This window comes from Meleagris gallopavo, chromosome 6 (assembly GCF_000146605.3).
Source record: "Meleagris gallopavo isolate NT-WF06-2002-E0010 breed Aviagen turkey brand Nicholas breeding stock chromosome 6, Turkey_5.1, whole genome shotgun sequence".
Classification (NCBI taxonomy): Eukaryota; Metazoa; Chordata; class Aves; order Galliformes; family Phasianidae; genus Meleagris; species Meleagris gallopavo.
This window is the reverse complement of record NC_015016.2, coordinates 49,503,182-49,511,320: the sequence shown is the minus strand read 5'-3', so window position 1 is coordinate 49,511,320 and position 8,139 is coordinate 49,503,182.

The following is an 8,139-nucleotide window of genomic DNA, read 5'->3' as shown; positions in this document are numbered from 1 at the left end:
CTGCGCCTCCTCTTCTCCAGCCTGAACAATCCCAGCTCCTTCAGCCACTCCTCATCAGGCATGTGCTCCAGAGCCCTCACAGCTTTGTCGCCCTTCTTTGAACCTGCTCCAGGGCCTCAATGTCTTTCTTGCTGTGAGGGGCCCAAAACTGGATGCAGCACTCGAGGTGCGGCCTCACCACAGCTGAGTACAGGGGGACAATCCCTTCCCTGCTCCTGCTGGCAGTGCTATTTCTGATACACACCAGGATGCCATTGGCCTTCTTGGGCACCTGGGCACAATGCTGGCTCATGTTCAGCTGACCCAGGAAATGGACCCAGGTCCATTTCCTCTACGCAGTCTTCCAACCACTCTGCCCCAGTCCTGTAGCGTTGCCTGGGGTTGTTGTGGCCAAAGTGCAGGACCCGGCATTTGGCCTTGTTGAAACTCATCCCATTGGCTTCAGCCCAGCATTCCAGCCTCTCCAGATCCCTCTGTAGGGCCTCACTACCCCCAGGCAGATCAACATTTCCAGCCAACTTGGTGTCATCTGCAAACTTCCTGAGGGTGCACTCAGTGCCCTCATTCAGGTCATCAATATTGAGGAGGACAGTTTTTGTGAAACTAATGCATCAATCTGGTTTGATAGAAGTATTTGCAACTTTTAGTGAGTTTCCAAGGTGTTTGACAGAGACTTTTGATGAAATTTTACTTCTCCTTGCTTCATCCTTGAGAACAGCTGATCACAAATGTATGTACTGCCAAAAAGCAATGACACGAATAAGGCATGATTGTGAAGCAAGAGGTATTTTTCTCTGTTAAGATAGAGCTTAAAAAGGTCATGTAAAGAATAATTTATTTCTGTCAACTGAAAATAGAATTGCAGAATATAGCAAAATAAAGATTTTTTTCCAGCAACCTTGAAACCTATTTTCAGATTTCTTTATCTGAATGGAAAGCATGGCTGTGTATTTGTTGCTATTCACAGGACTGTGTTTAGCCAGCGTGTCAAAATATATAAAACTATTTGCCATAACTTGACTTAGCACTGCACTACACTCTCCCCTTGTTCTGGTTTCAGCTCTGACAGCATTAATAGCACACTGACCATTTGGTTGTTGCTGAGAGATGGGCGTATGCCTGGGTCTGGGCTGGGCCACTCAGTAGGGCAGAGCAGCTGCCTCGATAGTATGGGGCAGGAGGAAGCCACAAGATGGGCTGGGCTGGGATGGGCTGCAGATTGAACATGCCTGCCTTACAGGAAGAACTGCATAAATTGAGAACAAAGGGATGAAGCTTACCACTGTAAAATGTTCATCTGGGGATAAATAGATAGGATTTCTGCCCCATGCCAGGAGCTCATAGAATCACAGAATGTTTTGGCTTGGAAGGGACCTTAGAGATCATCTAGTTCCAATCCTCGTTCCACAGACAGGGTAGATAGGGTGCCCGGGGCCCCAGCCAACCTGGCCCCGAAGGCCTCCAGGGATGGGGAGCCACAGCTTCTCTGGGCAACCTGTTCCAGTGCGTCATCACACTGAGTAAATAATTTCCTCCTAATATCTAATCTAAATCTCTTCTATTTTAGTTTAAAGCCATTCCCCCTGTTCTATCACTGTCAGACCATTTTAAAAGTTGGTCTCCCATCTGTTTAAAATCTCCTTTTAAATACTGGGAGGAAATGTCTTGGTGAAAACTGGAAAAATGCTGGTAGTTGCATGGCCACAGCAGTAACATGTCATCCCTATTGCATCAGTAAGAAATTTCCAGTTGAGATAGGGAACTAATAATAATGTTGTGTAAGGTATGAGCAAGAGCCAGCTAGAATTACTGTGTGTAGTTGTGTCCTCCCACACTAGGAAACATTAACTGATTCTAGAATGAGTACAAAAAAGAACTCATAGGATGATCTGGGAGTGGTGCATTTGATGAACAAGATGCACATGGAACAGATTGGCCAAGTATTCTGAGACAAGTATTCAATTCTGTGAAGGTGGGGAGGATTAGGTGCAAGTGGAGAAAGTGGTATTTCAGCATTATTCAGGGCAGTGTTGGATTGAAAATAAAGAAACACATCAGGCCACAAATATATCTGCATTCAAAATTATGTAGGTCACTTTGAAAGTAACGCCTCCTATTTATTTCCAGTGAAATAACAACAGGTGCAAAGAACAAAATAACACTATTCAGTAGAGCAAATTCTCAGCTACTAAATACTTTTTTTCGACATAATCATCACCATGAACAATGCATTTTTTTTCCAGTGAAGAACAAGAGTCTGAAAGCAGTTCTCCTAAAAATCTGCACCTGTGGAGATGACACACTGCTGCTGTCACCACTGCTGAAACGCATCACCCACCGCCTCACTGTGCTCACATCCACTATTCAATCTCCACAAACATTCAGCACGTGTTGATGAAAGTCAGTGGGTGCCATTTTTTCTGCATGGTGGAATTTAAAGACACCCTTTTGCTTCATATTCACTTCAATGTCAGACACCATTCTGTCAGACTGCCCCTCCACTGCCATCTGTCAGATAGCAACAAAATGTAATGATGTATTGGCAGGAAGGTTCAACTTTTACTGCCACATGACCAACATCCACATCTGATGTTGTAGGCCAACATAACAAAGTACGAGGCGTTATTTTTAAAGCAGCCATGGTAGAAGATTTGGAATGATCGAAGTGGTGAAGAACTGGAGTACCTGTCCTGCAAGAGTTTTTGAAGGCAAGAAGCCAAGCTAATTCTGCATTAAGTGTAGGATAGGTTCTTAGAAGTTTGGGAAACTGGAAAAAAAAAGTCTTGGAAGACTAGTTAGAAAAATGAAAAGAAAAAAAATAATGCTGGGAAAAATATTGCCACTCTGAGGAGCTGCTTTTATGTTAGTTTTAAGGATTAGTTTACCATTCCAGAAAATTTGGTATGATAAAATTTGGCCTTCCAAGCACAAATACATATCTGGGCTCCTAGCCTTTATTCCGTCTTCATGATCTTACATAGAAGACAATTTAACTATCTCCCAAGGGTTAAAACAACAGAATACTAAGCACTAAATCAAGGTGGCAGCATTTTGATTCAATTCTTTCCCACAGTATCTCTGACAAGCCAGGTCAACACAGTACCCTAAAGAGCTTGAGGTACATTTTCTAAGATGCTTCTCTGTATTGCTTCTCAGTGTATCCATTCAGGACAGCCACAGGCCTCTTCCAGTGGTATAAAGCATGATGAAAGCCACTAGACCATGTCTGTAAATTAGTCTCTGGTGTGGGAATAGTAACAATATGAGAGAAGTTGCTCAATTCCCTCTTTTTTCCCTCTTTAACGGTTGCTGAAATGTGCTTAAAATTTTTAAAGCTGTTGCTGTTATGATAATGTTTTATGAAGGCGCTTTTCTCTAAACCTAAATATTGGACCTATTCTAAATTAATGGTGTCCCTTTGACATTCATGGTATTTATGGGCATGCATGGAGGGAAAATATATCCCTTTGCTGGATTTGAGTCAGGAGAATCCCAGAGGCATATACTGTACTTCTGAATTTCCTTCTGCTTTTCATGATGGTAATTCTTGTGTCCTCTTTTGCATACATAATTGATTAATCTGTATTTTTAAGGGCTTAATACATTTTCTCTTTTTAATCTGGAGGCAAAAAAATTCATTTTCATTGTACTCCCAAGGTCTCCTACTTCTGTTTTTTATTTGCCTGTCCTGATGTCTGTGGGAAGAAATGAAAGAGAAAATAACACTTTTGGATTACTGGGATAAGGAGAGAATAATATGAGCAGCAAAGAAATGAGGAGAATCAAATGCAAGTACAAAGATACAGACATGGGTTCCCTGAAAGAGAAGCAGGAAGATTTAAATTACACTTTGTTTTGCCAACATCTCTCTTGAACTGCAAGGAAGAAAAAGCATATTTCCATCAGTGCCCTATTACCACAATTCCCACTGGGGACAGCTGAGTCTAGGATCCTGCAAAATTCCCACTGTTAGAAGTCATATAATCAACAAATTCCTCTTCCTGGCTGTACCTCCCTACCTTTTTAAGGTTTAAGGGAAGATCCATTAAGAGACTTAAGGACTTTTCAGGTTAATAGTGTCCTTAGCATCCTCTGCTTTCTCCCCTATGACAGGTTTTGCAGGAAAACATGACAACTTTTCCCTGGATCATGACCCATACATCCTCTCTAATCAGTCTTCTTGACTTGCATATTGCATGGCTGAGCAACAAAATCCCAAAGCTCTTCATGGAATATGCCCCTAGCAACTGCCTGTACCTTGGTGTAGAGAAAAGGCTGTCTTTGTGCCTAGATCCTCTCCTGGTGAGTTCTCATTTTGTGGGTTTCTGCTCTCACAGATCACCATGAACCCAGACAAAGTCGAGCCAATTCGACAGATCTGGCATAGTATTTTTCTAGGTATCAACCCCCCCGTACAGAGAAAGGACAAGAAATTGAATGAGGCATGAGGAAACACAGATAGGGCATTTACATCATCTTCCCATGAATGTGCTATGATTCAGATTGCAAAGAATCAGGTTCAACACTAACCAAGATGCATTTTTTTACATTAATTCAAAGTAATAATTAAAAAATCTAGTTTTGCAGTAATGTAGAAGTCAGAATCATAGATCATAGAATCACCATGATTGGAAAAGACCTCCAAGATCATCCAGTCCAACTGTCCACCTTTCACCAATTTTGTTCACTAAATCATGTCCCTCAGTACAACACCTAAACATTTCTTGAGCACCTCCAGGGATGGTGACTCCACCACCTCGTTGGGAGAAATTTGAAACAAAAAATGCATGAATAGGACCATGTTTAGTCTTTATCACCATGTAACAATAATAATGTTTAGTCATTACAGCTGACATATATGGCTGGCTGTTTGGACTCCATGACCCTTAGAGGCCTTGGACTGTACTTTGGCCTACATCTTTCCTCACCTCTTAAAAGATGAGAGCAGCAGCCGCTCTGAATAACTGCCCCGAAAAGCTCCTCCAGCTGAAAGTATAATGAGAGTTCCTCTCTTTTCCTTATTACTTCTATTATGTTTGCGCCTTCCTTCTACCTTGAGAAAACAAGCTGGTACAGTTTTATGGGGGACATCATGAGATGCATTGAACACACGATCTTCTTGGCAGAACTGAATTGTCCACACTCAACAAGTGCCATAAATAAACCAAATGTGATACAGGAGCATTGATGATGGTGGAAGAGGAGGTTTCAGTGGGAATTTTATCAGGATTGAGGGACAAAGGTGACTGCCTGATCTGTAAAGTTGTTGACAGTTTGGGGTTTTTTTTTTTGGCAAGACCAAGTTGTAAACCTCCCTTATTGATTGATACTGTGATTAGCAGTTTGCACGCCTCCAATATTACTGAGCAGTTTTAGTGAGTGAGAAGTGGTCATTCTTGCCTCCTGTGTTTGTGGTGCTGCTTGTACTTTCATCCAGTGATTTCTAAAAGCCAAAGCATTGGTAGTCACTGATAGATGAGCAGAGAGTAGGACAGTATCACCTGGGATACAGAGGTCGCACATTGGTGTAAACAACTGTAGTGTGTCTTGTTTTATCCTATTTCCCTATTAAGGTGTCTGAAGGAATTAGTCAGTAATTTGTACTGTCAACAATGCTGTCTGGCCTGTTAGCCAAACTGCTGAGCTCAAAAAGGAGATGCTAATATAAACGGACTTTGTCTAATGCATCAAGCTCAGCTAATGAAGACATTGGTGTTTTTCTAACATGGATTTATTTGAACTGTTCAGCTACAAATAAACTTGCATGCTCCAAGGCAGTTTAAAATACTTCCAGGAACTTCTTCATGTTTCTCAAGCAGATTATCGAGTTACAAGTATTACATCATCAACAAATATCTCTCTGGCTGACCACTCTGCAAAACCCTGTCCTTTGGTTTTGCTATATAGGCATTTCTGAGTCGTGTGCAAGCTCTGCTAGCGTGTTCTCAGAGACTTTGTAATTCTCCATTGCACAATGCAGGGGTTGAATTCTGGAAAAGTTCTTTTCAGTAGTTTTTTCCCAAGTCCAGCTAAGCGAGCCTGCATCTGTCTGACTTTTGTGGTCTTCTCAAGGATGGCTGGTGGTTTTCACTGGATGTGTTCCATTTCTGTATTATCTAAATGTAGAAGGAATATGAGCCAAGTTTAAAACAAAGACAAACGATTACTTAGTCACTCTAGGGGTGAAAGGAGGTTGGGGGAGGGTTGTTTCCCAATCTTCTTTAGTCTGACTTAAGTTATTTTTACCAACAGTAAATATCATTTCAGATGATTAGGTTTTCTTTGTAGGAAATGCCATAATCTTTGCCCACGAGAACAAGCAACACATCCTGCATTTTCTACCTGTCCCTACTTACTCGTGTCAGTGGGAGGTTTGGGCATAGAACATGAGCAGGCAAGACTTGGAGTTTAAGTCATTTACAGCTTCAGATTGAAATACGTTTACTGGAGAAGTCCAGCATGACAGAGGCTATACACTGGTTCTGGTCTGCACATTAATCCCACAAGCCAGTGACAGTAGGTTTCCATGCACACAGATGAATGGCATATGACCTAAAACCTTAATGAAGAGCAGATTTCTGACGTTTTGGGGCTCAAGTAGGGACTGTGCAAGCCAGTCCTTAAACACTGACTGGTTTTGAACACAGTAAGTAGAAATACTGCTTCTTGCTGGTTTCAGTAACATTATCTCACTCCTAATAAGAAAGAGAGGATGATTTTTGATCACATAAAGAAGTGTTGCTTCTTTTATATACTGCTGGAGCAGATAGGGGCCTCAAACCCAGTAGGTGTTAGTCCTGAGCTTCTTCAGGCCATAGAGTCTTCAGCTTGCATTGCCTGAGTTAGTTATTCACAAGTGAAGTCACCATGCATCCTCACACAGACTTAAAAAGAGCAGTTGCTTTTCTGCTGCATCTGCAGAGCAGGTGGTTGAGGAGGGATGCTGAAAGAAGTGCTGCCGTTATTGCCCAGCTACCGGCCTCAGCAGGTCACCTCATGTTGGTGTTGTCACCAGCAGTTCCCGAGTAGATCAGCAGCATGTTACTGCCCAGCTGCAAGAAAGGAGTTCCTGAGTAAGGAAACAGTGACAAAATGTTTTTTTCCTGTTCAAGATATAACATACCTTCACACATTTTGCACTCATCATTGCAAGAATTCTTCTTAACTTTGCACGCCTACGGGGTTTATCAAATATTGTTTAGAAAAATGTTTTGTTTGCTGTTTTTGACAATATGGGACTTCTTATGGAATATATATACATATAATATTTAATTACCGTGGGAAAGAAAATATTCTTGCAAGCTCAGCCCCAGAGTGATTCCCCTAGGCTCTATCCTCCTTTCAGTGATGAAACTCAGTTGATTTAAAGTGGGACGCTTTCCTTTCGTGGAGAAGTCACACAAGACTGCTCTACTAACTTTGAAGAGTTCTGTCTTTTGTTATCTCGCTATTTCCATTAAAAAGTTATCCTAATTGAATCACTCTACCTTTTGAGAGATTAATTACATTAAAGAGGCCTGGTGTTGCCAACAAAACAGAAAAATGCTTTTTTAATGTACAGTGGAAATCAATTATCCAGTATCTGTGGATATAACTGAAATAATATTACTATAGTTTCATTTTGTTTTCTTGAGGGGAAGAAAGACTAATTGTTTTTTAAATGAAACGTTAAGTAGCATAGCTTACCAAGAAGTATAACGACAGACTGGTTTGATGTGTGTTGCACAGCTGGAATTAGAAACACACACACACACACAAAAAGAAACCACAGAGCTATTAAGCTGAGACAGTAAAGTAGCAGTGAAATTGGCCTGGCTTTTCTTTTTCCACTTACAGAAATTATTCACTTGGATAAACAGTATAGTCTTTGCAAATAAACAAACAATTTTTAAACAACAACAAAACAAACAAAAATAAAGAAACAGAACGAGGAAGTAGGAAAGAAACTAAGCCAAACAAAAGAGTGAGAACATGGGGATCATTAAGTACGTGATTTCAAACAAAAATGCTGTTAATTAAGGGCAACGCCCAGCAGCAGGAATCTGGGAAAGAGGTTGAAACAAGAAACAAATATCACGTCCTTCAAGTTTAATTAATTTCTTTGGACAAAATTCAAATAAGCATGAAAAAAAAGAAAAA